Here is a 12,215-nt window from a genome sequence, read left to right as displayed (position 1 = left end):
CAGTATTTATAGCAGCTCAACTCACAATAGCTAAACTATGAAACCAACCTAGATGTCCTTCAACAGGTGAATGGATAAAGAAAATGTGGTGTATATATCCAGTAGAATTTTACTCGACCTTCAAGAAGAATGAAATGATGGCATTTGCTGGTAAATGGATAAAGCTGGAGAATATTGTACTAAGTGAAATAAGCCAAACCTAAAAGACCAAAACCAGAGTGTTTTCTCTGATATGTAGATGATAATTCACAATAAGTATGTGTCAGGGGAACCTAGGGAAGAACAGAGTTATTTCCTATAAGGCAGAGTGGACTAAAGGGAGTGGGTAGGTATGGCACTAGGAAGGATAGTAGAATGAACCAGACATTATTACCCTATGTACATATAGGTCTACCTGACCAGTGAGATTTTACATCATGTACAATCAAAAGAATGAGAAGTTATCTTACATTTATGTATGATGTGTTAAAGTGCATTCTTTGTCATATATAACTAATTAGAGCAAACAAACAAAGAAAAAATGTGTATAATTTCGGTGACATTTCATGGTTTCAAAATGTGCAAACCACAACCTCTCTGTAATTCCAAGTTTCTCATCAGCCCAGGACACTCTGTAGCCTGTCAGTCACTCCACTTTCCCCTTTACTCTACCATCCCCCACACCGCCCCTGGCAACCACTACTGTTTCAATCTCTATGGATTTGCATATTCTGGATATTTCATAGAATTGGAATCATGTATGTATCTATTGGGCCTGGCTTCTTTCACTTAGAATAGTGTGCTGAGATCCATCCAAGCCACAGCATGTATTGGTATTTATTCTATCCTATGACTATTGTGTTACACCACAATTTATTCATTCATCTCTTGATGAGCATTCATATTGTTTCTACATTCTGACTGTTATGGTTAATTCAGAGATAAACATTTGTTTACAAATTTCTGTTGCCCAATATGTTTTTCTTTCTTTCTCTTGGATACATATCTAGGAATGGAATTTCTGGGTCATATGGTAATCCAATGTTGAAACTCTTTAGGAACCAAAGCATTATCCACAGTAGCTGCACTGTTTTACATTCCAACCCACAATATATGAGGGTACCTATTTCTCCACATACTTGCCAATTGCTATTGTTATTATACTTGTTGTAGTGGTGTGAAGTGGGGTGACACTTTGGTTTTTGATTTTCATTTCCTTCATGACTAATAATATTGTGCCCCTTTTTGAGTGTTCATTTGCATATCTTCTTTGGAAAGATGTTAACTCAAGCCCTAGGCCCATTTAAAATATTACATTGTTTGGTGTTTCATTGTTGAGTTATCAGAGTTCTTCATATGTCATGGATACCAAACTATTTTAAGATATGTGATTTTTAAGCATTTTCTCCCTTTCTGCTGGTTGTCTTTTCATTTTTCTCAACACTGTCATTTAATACAAAAGATTTTTGTGAAGTCCAACTTATTTATTTCATGGTTTGTTTATTCTTTTGGTGTCAGACCCAAGAATCCATTGTCAAATCAGAAGGGCGTGAAGATTTCCCTGAGGATTTCTTCTAAGAGTTTTATGTTTTTAACTATTATATAGGCTGTTGATCTATTTTGATTTGATTATGAAGCACGGAATGAGATGGAGGTCCACCATATTCTTTTGCCTGTGGTTGTCCATGTGTCTCAGTTCCATTTGTCGAAGATATTATTCTTTCTTCATGAATGGTGAAGACTTCCTTGACCACTTTTATTAAAAATCAATTGGCGGCCGAAGACCGGATGCACTGCGGTGTCCTGCGCCGAGGTGGGCTTCTAGCGGATGGAGGCGACTTTGGAGCAGCACTTGGAGGATCCGTCCATTGTTGGAGTCCTGTGCACAGATTCACAAGGACTTAATCTGGGCTGTCAGTGGGACTCTTTCAGATGAACATGCTGGGGTTATATCTGTTCTTGCCCAACAAGCAGCTAAGCTAACCTCTGACCCCACTGATATTCCTGTGGTTTGCCTAGAATCAGATAATGGGAACATTATGATCCAAAATCATAATGGCATCACTGTGGCAGTGCACAAAATGGCCTCTTGATGTCTCTCATCAGTTTTCCAGCAGCCTGTCACAGGGACTCAATCCTACTATGTTAATCATCTTACAAAACTAGTTAAGTTGCACTGATTAAGCCATTCATTGAATATGCATTGGGTACTTTTCTATTTATTTTAGATTAAGTTGCTTTTTAACCAATGTATCAGGATATTAATAAGGATCATGTTTTGAAGCAGCATGTCCAGATCACTTTGTATATAAAATTTTGTTAGGTTAAATAAATCTGCTTGGAGGAAAAAAATCAATTGGCTATAAACTGGTTATTTCTGAACTCTCAATTCCATTCCATTGGTCCATGTGTCTCTCTTTATGCCAGTACCACCATGTTTTGATTACTATAATTTGTAAGTTTTGAAATTGAGAAATGGAAGTCTTTTAACTTTTTTTCATTGTCAATATGGTTTTTGCCTCTTGGGATTAATTTTTATTTTATTTTTTGTAGTTGTAGTTTGTAGATTGACAAAATGACTTTATTTTATTTGTTTATTTTTATGTGGTCCTGAGGATCAAACCCAGTGCCTCACACATGCTAGGCAAGTGCTCTGCCACTGAGCTACAGCCTTAGCGCTTTTTGGGGATTCTCGCAATTCCATTGCATTGTCTTTTCCATTTGAGAAAACAAAAAGCCACTGGAATTTTCATAGAGTATTGCCATTTACCAATATTGTCTTTCAGTCTGTGAACATAGATGTGTCTGTCCTTTTAATTAGATCTTCTTTATTTTATTTCAGCAATGCGCTGTAGTTTTCAGTGTAAATTTTTTCATTTATTTGGTGAAATTTAGTTTTAGGTGTTTTGTTCTTTTGTATGTTCTCATCAATAGAATTGTTTTCCAAATTTCCTTTTTCTATCATACACATTGCTGGTATATAGAAACACAACTAATCTTGTATCTTTCAAATTGCTGAATTCATTTACTAAACTATGTCTGTTTTTGGTTTGGATCTTTGATGTTTTCTTTATATATAGTCTTTTTAAAAACTTTTTAAAATTTGTTCTAATTAGTTATACATGACAGCTGAATGCATTTCAATTCATTGTACACAAATAGAGCATAGTTTGTCATTTCTCTGATTGTACACGATGTAGAGTTGCAACATTTGTGCAATTGTATGTGTACTTAGGGTAATAGGTCTCATTCTACCATCTTTCCTGCACTATATCCTCTCTCCTCCTAATCCTCTCCTTTGCCCAGTCCAAAGTTTCTCCATTTTTCCCCCCCCCCCCCCATTATGGATCAGCATCCACTTATCAGAGAAAACATTTGGCCTTTGGTTTTTTTGAGATTGGCTTATTTTGCTTAGCATGATATTCTCCATCTTCATCCATTTACCTGCAAATAACTTTATTCCCTTTTAATGCTGAATAATAATTCATTATATATATACACTACATTATCTTTATCCATTCTTCTATTGGTGGGCATCTAGGTTGGTTCCACAGTTTAGCTGTTGGGAATTCACCTGCTATAAACTTTGATGTGGCTGTGTCACTATAGTATGCTGATTTTAAATCCTTTGGGTATAGACCAAGGAGTATAGACCAAGGGTATAGACCAAGCTGGGTCAAATGGTGGTTCCATTCCAAGTTTTCTAATGAATCTCCATACTGCTTTCTGGATGGTTACACCAAGTTGCAGTCCCACCAGAAATGTATGAGTGTACCTTTCCCCTCACATCCTTATCAACACTTATCATTGCTTGTATTTTTTCTTTTTTTTAATTTATTTTATTTTTTTTAGATACACAACAGTGGGATGTATTACAATTTTTATTACACTGCAGATCACAATTTTTCATATCTTTGCATGAAGTATGTTCATGCCAATTCATGTCTTTATACATGCACTTGTTTTTTTTCATTACAATTCTTATTACACATATATACCACAATTTTTCATATCTCTGTTTGTATGTAAAGTAGGTTGACACCCATCTGTCTTCATACATGTACTTTGGATAGTGATGTCCATCACGTTCAACCATCCTTGTTCAGCACCTACCTCTTCCTTTACCCTTCCTCCCCTCTTCCCTATGTAGAATTCATCTATTTGTCCCATGTTCCCCATCCCTACTCCACTATGAGTCAGCTTCCTTATATCAGAGAAAACATTAAGTATTTGTTTTTTTGGAATTGGCTAACTTCACTTAGCATTATCTTCTCCAACACCATCCATTTACCTGAAAATGCCATGATTTTATTCTCTTTTACTGCTGAGTAAAATTCCATTGTATATATATATGCCACATTTTGTTATCCATTCATCCACTGAAGGGCATATAGGTTGGCTCCACAGTTTAGCTATTATGAATTGTGCTGCTATAAACATTGATGTGACTGTGTCCCTGTAGTATGCTGTTTTTAAGTCCTTTGTGTAGAGTTGGAGGAGAGGGATAGCTGGGTCAAATGGTGGTTCCATTTCCAGATTTCCAAGGAATCTCCATACTGCTTTCGATATTGGCTGCACCAATTTGCATTCCCACCAGCGATGTATGAATGTACCTTTTTCCCCACATCCTTGCCAATACTTATTGTTGTTTGTATTCTTGATAACTACCATCTGTCTGGAGTGAGATGAAATCGTAATTTTGATTTGCATTTCTCTAATTATTAGAGATGTTGAACATTTGTTTTCATATACTTGTTGGTCCCTTGTACATGTTCTGTGAAGTGTCTGTTCAATTTCTTAGCCCATTTATTGATTGGGTTATTGTGTGTGTGTGTGTGTGTGTGTGTGTGTGTGTTAAGCTTTTTGAGTTCTTTATATATCCTGGAGATTAGTGCTCTATCTGATTTGCATGTGGTTAAGATATTCTTCCACTCTCTAGGCTCTCTTTTCACCTCATTGTTTCTTTTGCTGAGAAGAAGCTTTTTAGTTTGAATCCATCCTATTTATTGATTCTTTATTTTATTTTTTGTACTTTAGGAGTCTTGTTAAGGAAGTCATTGCCTAATCTAACAAGATGAAGATTGGGGCCTGCTTTTTCTTCTCTTAGACGCAGGGTCTCTGGTCTAATTCCTAGGTCCTTGATCCACATACAGTTGAGTCTTATGCATGATGAGAGATAAGAATTTTTATTTTGGTGCATATGGATCTCCAGTTTTCCCAGCACCATATGTTTTTTCCAATGTACGTTTTTGGCACCTTTGTCTAGTATGGCATAACTGTATTTATATGGGTTTGTCTCTGTGTCTTCTATTCTGTACCATTGGTCTACATGTCTATTTTGTGCCAATAGTATCCATTTTTGTTACTATAGCTTTGTAGTATAGGTTAAGTTCTGGTATTGTGATGCCTCCTGCTTCACTCTTCTTGCTAAGAATTGCTTTAGCTATTTAAGGTTTCTTATTTTTCCAGATGAATTTCATGATTGCCTTTCTATTTCTATAAGGCATGTCATTGGTATTTTAATTGGAATTGCATTGAATCTGTATAGTTCTTTTGGTAGTATGGCCATTTTGACAATATGAATTCTGCCTATCCAAGAACATGGGAGATCTTTCCATCTTCTAAGGTCTTATTCAATTTCTTTCTTTAGTGTTCCGTAGTTTTCATTGTAGATATCTTTCACCTCTTTTGTTAAGTTGATTCCCAAGTATTTTATTTTTTTAGTTTTTGAGGCTATTATGAATGGGGCAGTTTTCCTAATTTCTCTTTCAGTGACTTCATCATTGATATATGGAAATGCATTTGATTTGTGGGTATTGATTTCATATCTTTCTACTTTGCTGAATTAATTTACTAGTTCTAGAAGTTTTCTGATGGAATTTTTTGGGTCTTCTAGTTATAGAATCATATCATTGGTAAATAGTGCTAATTTGAGTTTTTCTTTTTCCTATCTGTTTCCCTTTCATTTCTTTCATCTGTCTAATTGCTCTGGCTAGAGGTTCAAGGATTATGTAGAAGTGGTCAAAGAGGATTATGTAATAGAAGTGGTGAAAGAGGGCATCCCTGTCTTGTTCCAGTTTTTAGAGGGAATGCTTACTTTTTTTTTCCATTTAGAATGTTTTTGGGTTTGGGTTTAGCATACATAGCTTTTACAATGTTGAGGTAAGTTCCTACTGTGCCTGGTTTTTCTAGTGTTTTATATATACATCTTGTGGTAAAGCTAGGGGGAAGCTTTCAGTCTTCCAACACTGTGTATGATGATAGCTTTGAGTTTTTGATAAACATCCTTCATTATGTTAAGGAATTTCTCTTTTTCCTAGTTTGTTGAATTTTGTAAATCATGAAGGAGTTTTGAATTTTTTCTAATGTGTTTTTCTGCATCTGTTTTGATGATTGTATGGCCTTTCTTCTCCATTGTCTCAATATAGTGTATCACCTTGATTATTTCCTTATGTTGAATCACACCCTGCTTTCCTGGAACAAATCTCACTTAGTCATGGATATGTAATCCTTTTATTGTGCAGTAAGTTTTGATTTACTATAATTTTGTTAGGATTTGTGCATGTATATTCATAAAGAATATTGGTGTGTGATTTTCTTTTCTTTGGACATAATTACTTGACTTTTGTATCTGTGTTTTGGTCTCTTTGAATGTCAGGGAATGTTACCTCCTCTTCAATTTTTTTCAATATTTATTTTTAATTTGCATTTGGACGCAATAGTTTTATTTATTTATTTTTATGTGGTGCTCAGGTTTGAACCCAGGTCCTTGCACGTGCAAGGCAAGCGCTCTTCTGCTGAGCCACTACCCCAGCCCCTATTAGATTTTTTTAAAAGAAGAATTTGGTGACATTCTTAGGTAAATGTTTGGTAGAAATTGCCAGTGATGCTCTCTAGTCCTGAGGTTTTCTTTATTGGAAATTTTAAAATTATTGACTCAAACTCTTTTGTGGTTATAGGTCTAGTCAGTTTTCTTATTTTTCTTGAATCAGTTGTGATGATTTCTGGATTTCTAGGAGTTTGTCCATTACATGTAAATTATCTAGTTTTACTGAGTTCAATTGTTCTTTTATAATCTATTTCATGGTTAGAAGTCTGTACTTTCAATTCTGCCTTTCGTAATATAAATATTTTGTTCTGAGTTGATCTAGCTGAAAGCTTGTCGATTTTGTTATCTTTTGAAAGAAACCACTTGTGATTTTATTTCTTTCCATTTTGCTGATTTCTTTATAATCTTTATAATTTTCTTTCTTTGGCTGGGTTGAGTTATTTATTTGATTTTTTATTAGTTCTTTTTTTTGATAGTGACAAAGTGACAATTATATAACAATTATAATTATGTTGGTACCCAACATTAGACCCTCTGTAAAATACATGTAAAAAGTAGAGAAAAGATTGCAATACAGTACTAGTAGAGTACTTCAATACCACAAGTTGACCATGGACAGATTATCTAGATAGAAAACTAATAAGGAAACATTAGACTTGAACTACAATTTTGAAGAAATGGGTCCAGACATGAAGTATACATTTAAAATGCCAGCTACAGGGAAGATAATGGGAGGAGGATGGTGAGCTTGACAAGTCTAGGTAGCTCAGATTCTGTCTCAAAAAAATAAAAAAAATCACCTGCCTCATATACCACATGGACCTAACAAACTTATGGAACATTTCAAAATGCAGCAGATTGAATTATTTCAATATTTTTTGAACATACTGAAAATTGGTTTATGGCATAATGTATTGTTTATTCTGAAGAACGTTATATATGCACTTGAGAGAGATGTGCATTATTTTGCTATCAGAGAGTCTGGATGATTTATGTGTTGTTCAAGAATTCTGCATCCTGTTGAACTTCTGTCTAGATGTTCTATCTACTATTACAGCAAGGTATTGAAGCTCCCAAGGATTTTTATGGAACTGTTAATTTCTCCCTTCAGCTCTGCCAATGTTTGCTTCATCTTTCTGGAGAGCTGATGTTGGGTGCCTATATTTCTGTGAAGGTTACACTATATTGTCTTCTTGAGGTATTGATTTTTATTCAATATGCAATGTTCTTTGTGTCTTTTAATATGATTTATTTTACAGTCTATTTTGTCTGATGTTAACATAGCCACCCCAGCTCTCTTTAGATTACTTTTGCATGGAATATCTTCCCCTGTTATTTCATTTTCACCCTTGTTATATAGTAGCATCTAAGGTAAGTCTCAAAAGCAGCATATAGTTAGATCACAGTTTTAATCCATTTTTTCAATTCCTGACATAATTGGTATAAGAGTAGTCCATTTACACTGAAGTGATTATTGATAACAAGAAACATTTTTCTGCCATTTTGCTGTGTGCTTTTTATGTTGTATATTTTTTGCTCCTCAATTCATCCAATATTGCTGTCTTTTATGGTGGATTTTTTTCTAAAGCTCAATTTTGAATGATTTGTTTACTTTTCTGAGTATATTTTTAAGTTATTTTCTTAATGATCACTATATAATATACAGTAAATATCCTACAAGTATACTGATGTTGCTTGAATTAATACCAATGTAGCTTCAACAACACAACTTAACTCTGCTCCTATCCAGATCCATACTGCTCTTTGTTATCATCACAAATTATGTCCTAATATACTGTGTGCCAATTAATGCCGCAGTCTGGCTGGGCACAATCAGGAGCCACTTGTCAAAAGAAACTAACTTTATTTTTAGAACCACACATGCCAAACAAAACAGCCTCTCAGGAAAAACCCTCAGAGACCCAACTGCCACCACCGGCTTTCCACAAGCCTCTCTCTCCAACCACACAAGCCTCTCTCTCCAACCAGCCTCTCTCTCCAACAAGCCTCTCTCCCCAACAACACAAGCCTCTCTCCACCTCCCACAATCCTCCTGCTCTTGAGGCCGATTGGCTGGGTCATGTGGGCGGAGCCAAAAAAGTCCCCCAATGAGCAGCTCCGTGGTCTGAAAGGGCAGGGAAACAGCCCAATGAGCATCACCGCAGAGGAGCCAATCAGCTAGATGTTGTTGGGGCCGCTGTGAGCCAATCATCAGCCGGCAGCTGGAAGTTTGCTGGCAGCTGGAAGTTTGCTGGGGCCCCTTCGGCTGTGGCTCTCAACAAATTAACATTATTTTATGCATTTTTCTTTTAAATCATTTAGGAGAAAAAGAGGATCTAGAGACTAAAAAATACAACAATACTAGCTTTCATATTTATCCATGTAGTTAACTTTACCAGAGAGATTTTCAATTGACATTTGAATCCACCCACTTGTGCCTCTGGGTGGTTTCTACTACTAGAGGAAGGTGCTATGAAATCCTGTCACTGAGCAACTGCAGGAGGGCGCAGAGACTTTCTCTCTAGGGAGGTTTCTGAGCAGAAAGCAGCTCATCTCCTGCCTGGAGATGCTGGGAAGCCACCCCAGGCTGAGTGTTAGAGACACTTAAGGTCCCTTTCTGGCATGGTGGTGGGGGGACCTGGGCTTGGTGTGAACACCTTTGGACACACCTTTCCTGGACATTCCTTTCTTTTTCCTCTTCCTGAGTATGATAAAGGCCTATAACAATGGTTTTTAACGTTATTTTAAACCACAAAACCTTTTCCTCAAAGGAGATGTAACTCCTAAATTGAATATGTAGGCACATAACCAAGTCACTTTTTTAAATACTATTTTTTTTGTTTGACTTTCTTTCTGTATATTCTTCTTCTTCTTCTTTCTTTCCCTAATGCAGAAGCCTGCTCCTAGCATGTCTTCGATGCAGGAATTTCTTTCAGCCACAAATGTGAAGCTATGTGACATCCATTGCTTTTTCCTTATAGAAGATCATCATGATTGTGTGGCAGCATGATTTGTACACAAAGGATGGAAAAGGGCATACCTTTGAGAGTTACATAATTGAAGGGGTAGATTTGACTTCATGTCACAAAGGAGTATAAAGTGGTATGTGTTTGGGACAAGGGGGCATTAATCTAGAGTTAGAACTTGTGCTAAACTTCCAGTGCCCCATATAAATGAACAGACCCTGATCCAGGGCTGTGGGGTTAGCCCCACATAGGCATACCTTTATTTAACAAAAAGTTACACACTATCTGTGATCTCTAAGACAGGAACTTCCCACCAAAGAGACTCCCAGGTGGCACTGGGGACATGGATGGGAGCAGTAACCATGATGGCCTGAATATTAGAGCCATATTTCCATTTTCCCAGGCCCCAGGAGCCTCCCTGATTCATGTTGTTCTGTATGGCAGGGGTAAAGTAATGACAGGGATTATGTTTCTGAGCAGTCCAACTGCATGTGTGTGTCTCCTTCAATGTGAATCTGTACACTGGCGTTTATATCTGCTACTTTGAAAACAAATAAAGTAAGGTTCCCCTGGTAATCTTCTTCCCTATTTGTTGCCCTCTTTCCTAAGAAGGAAGCTCTGGTGAATAGTTCAGCAGCTTCACATCCACAAACTAAATGATGGACGTCACTTCCAAATTTCATAGTCTTTGTCCTAGAGCATCATGCAATATTGTATTCATATTGCCTGTAACTAGAAATAAAACGAAGATATGAATTCTGAATTCTAATGTATTTCTCCCATAGGTCTATACCTTATGGACTGATAGGGAGGATGTGAGAAAATGATATGACTCCATTTTTGAAAACAGCTGTCTCAAAGCCTGTCCAAGGAAGGGGATGTGACCCTTGTCCTTGGAAAAACCAACAGAGCACTCCTAAGTACATATCCACCCTGCTGAGTTGTTTTTCTACAAATAACACAAGAGATCTGCAGGTCCAGGTGTCCCTGACTCAGTTAGGCTAGGTGAGGATCCATAGCAACCCCCTAGCAACCTCCAATCAGCATGAGACAGGGAAAATATCTGGGATTCCAGATGACCCCCCAGTAGTTTATGGTGGCTGATAACATGTTGGGAAACCATGTAGTTTAGCACGTACACCCCTCGTGGATTAAACCAATCAGTTCAAAGGAATCCCCCTCTTGTACTTAACTAATCACCCCTACCCAACTTGTTCCCGCCAGTGAATGTGCTAATCAATGTTAAGAGTTGTTGTTTGATTTTCCCGCAGTATGGAATGATTTGCTGTGTGATGTTGTGATGCATAGAGTACCCCCCAAAACCTACAAAATCTCACTGAACAAAGGACCGGGACTCACTCCCTAGGACTGCTGCGTCGGAAACGGTTGTGAGTCCAGGCTGGAACTTGCAATAAAGACTCTTGTGTGATTATATCGGATTCAGCTCCTGGAGGTCTATTTGGGTCCCAGGAATCTGGCATTACAGATGGAGCAGGACAATTTGGAAAGTCTCCAACACTGTCCATTCCACTTAGGTCAGTTTCTGTGTTAACTGCATGTCCCCAAGTTCTGGCCATTATGAAGTGCTCATTGAGTGTGATTGCTGGAAAAAGCTGTGTTTCACAGTCTTTCTGCAGAAAGGCATTCTTTTATGGAACTTATACAACTGATATAGCCTAGAAGGCTAACAGGAAGTCTCAGGCTACAGGCTGGCAGTGACCAAGAGGGAAAGGCTGAAAGTAGCTTAGGCTGCTGAGTGATCAGGTGGCCAGTGGACCCTGAGCACATGGGAGAACACCAATCTGAAAGTGAGGGGTTGCTTTAGCTGTGCCCAAGTGAAAGAAGGACCAAGTGTTCTGGAGAGAGATCCTGCCAGCCAGGTCCTCCATGGACTCTGCACGATGCCAGCACTGCCCTGGTTCTTATGATGTCCCCTCTCTGCCAGGGCATGAGCTGGGCTGGCACCCCAATGGAAAGGCCTGATGGAACCCCACGGGGATCTGGGAGTCCTAGGTGGAGGGATTTGAGTAAGGGAGCAGCCCAGATCAGTGTGGTCTGGAGAGGAGTTGATAGAATATGAGCAGGGATGGAGAAGAATGGGCAGCCATGAAGTTGGAGGTCAGGGTGGACCCTAAACTCAGAGGAGGGCAGGGAAGAAATGTATTTCCATGTGAGAATGAGGGGCTATTCAAGGACTGTCCATCTTAAGGATGAACCTGGGGGAGAGAAATATCCTGTTTTGGAGGGCCCTTCCTGTGCCCGGGGGTAGGACCATGTCTTTGAGCAGTGACCTCAGCTATGCCTACCTGGCCTCCAGGACCCATGGTGCTCTCCTCTTTGTTTTCCTTTGGATCCCCCACACATATCTTCCACCTCAACAAGCAAGGGGGTAGAAAACTCACCGTAAGACCCAGGCAAGAGCCATTCAAAATTTCTCCTGG

General features: G+C 38.1%; 1 pseudogene; it reads left to right on the top strand.

Moving 5' to 3' along the window:
• The first annotated feature begins 1,807 nt into the window (after positions 1-1,807).
• Positions 1,808-2,331, top strand: LOC125615264 (annotated as a pseudogene).
• Positions 2,332-12,215: the final 9,884 nt, after the last annotated feature.

Source organism: Marmota marmota, unplaced genomic scaffold, assembly GCF_001458135.2.
Source record: "Marmota marmota marmota unplaced genomic scaffold, marMar, whole genome shotgun sequence".
Classification (NCBI taxonomy): Eukaryota; Metazoa; Chordata; class Mammalia; order Rodentia; family Sciuridae; genus Marmota; species Marmota marmota.
Note: the sequence above shows the minus strand (reverse complement) of the source record. Positions and strands in the feature narration are given on the sequence as shown.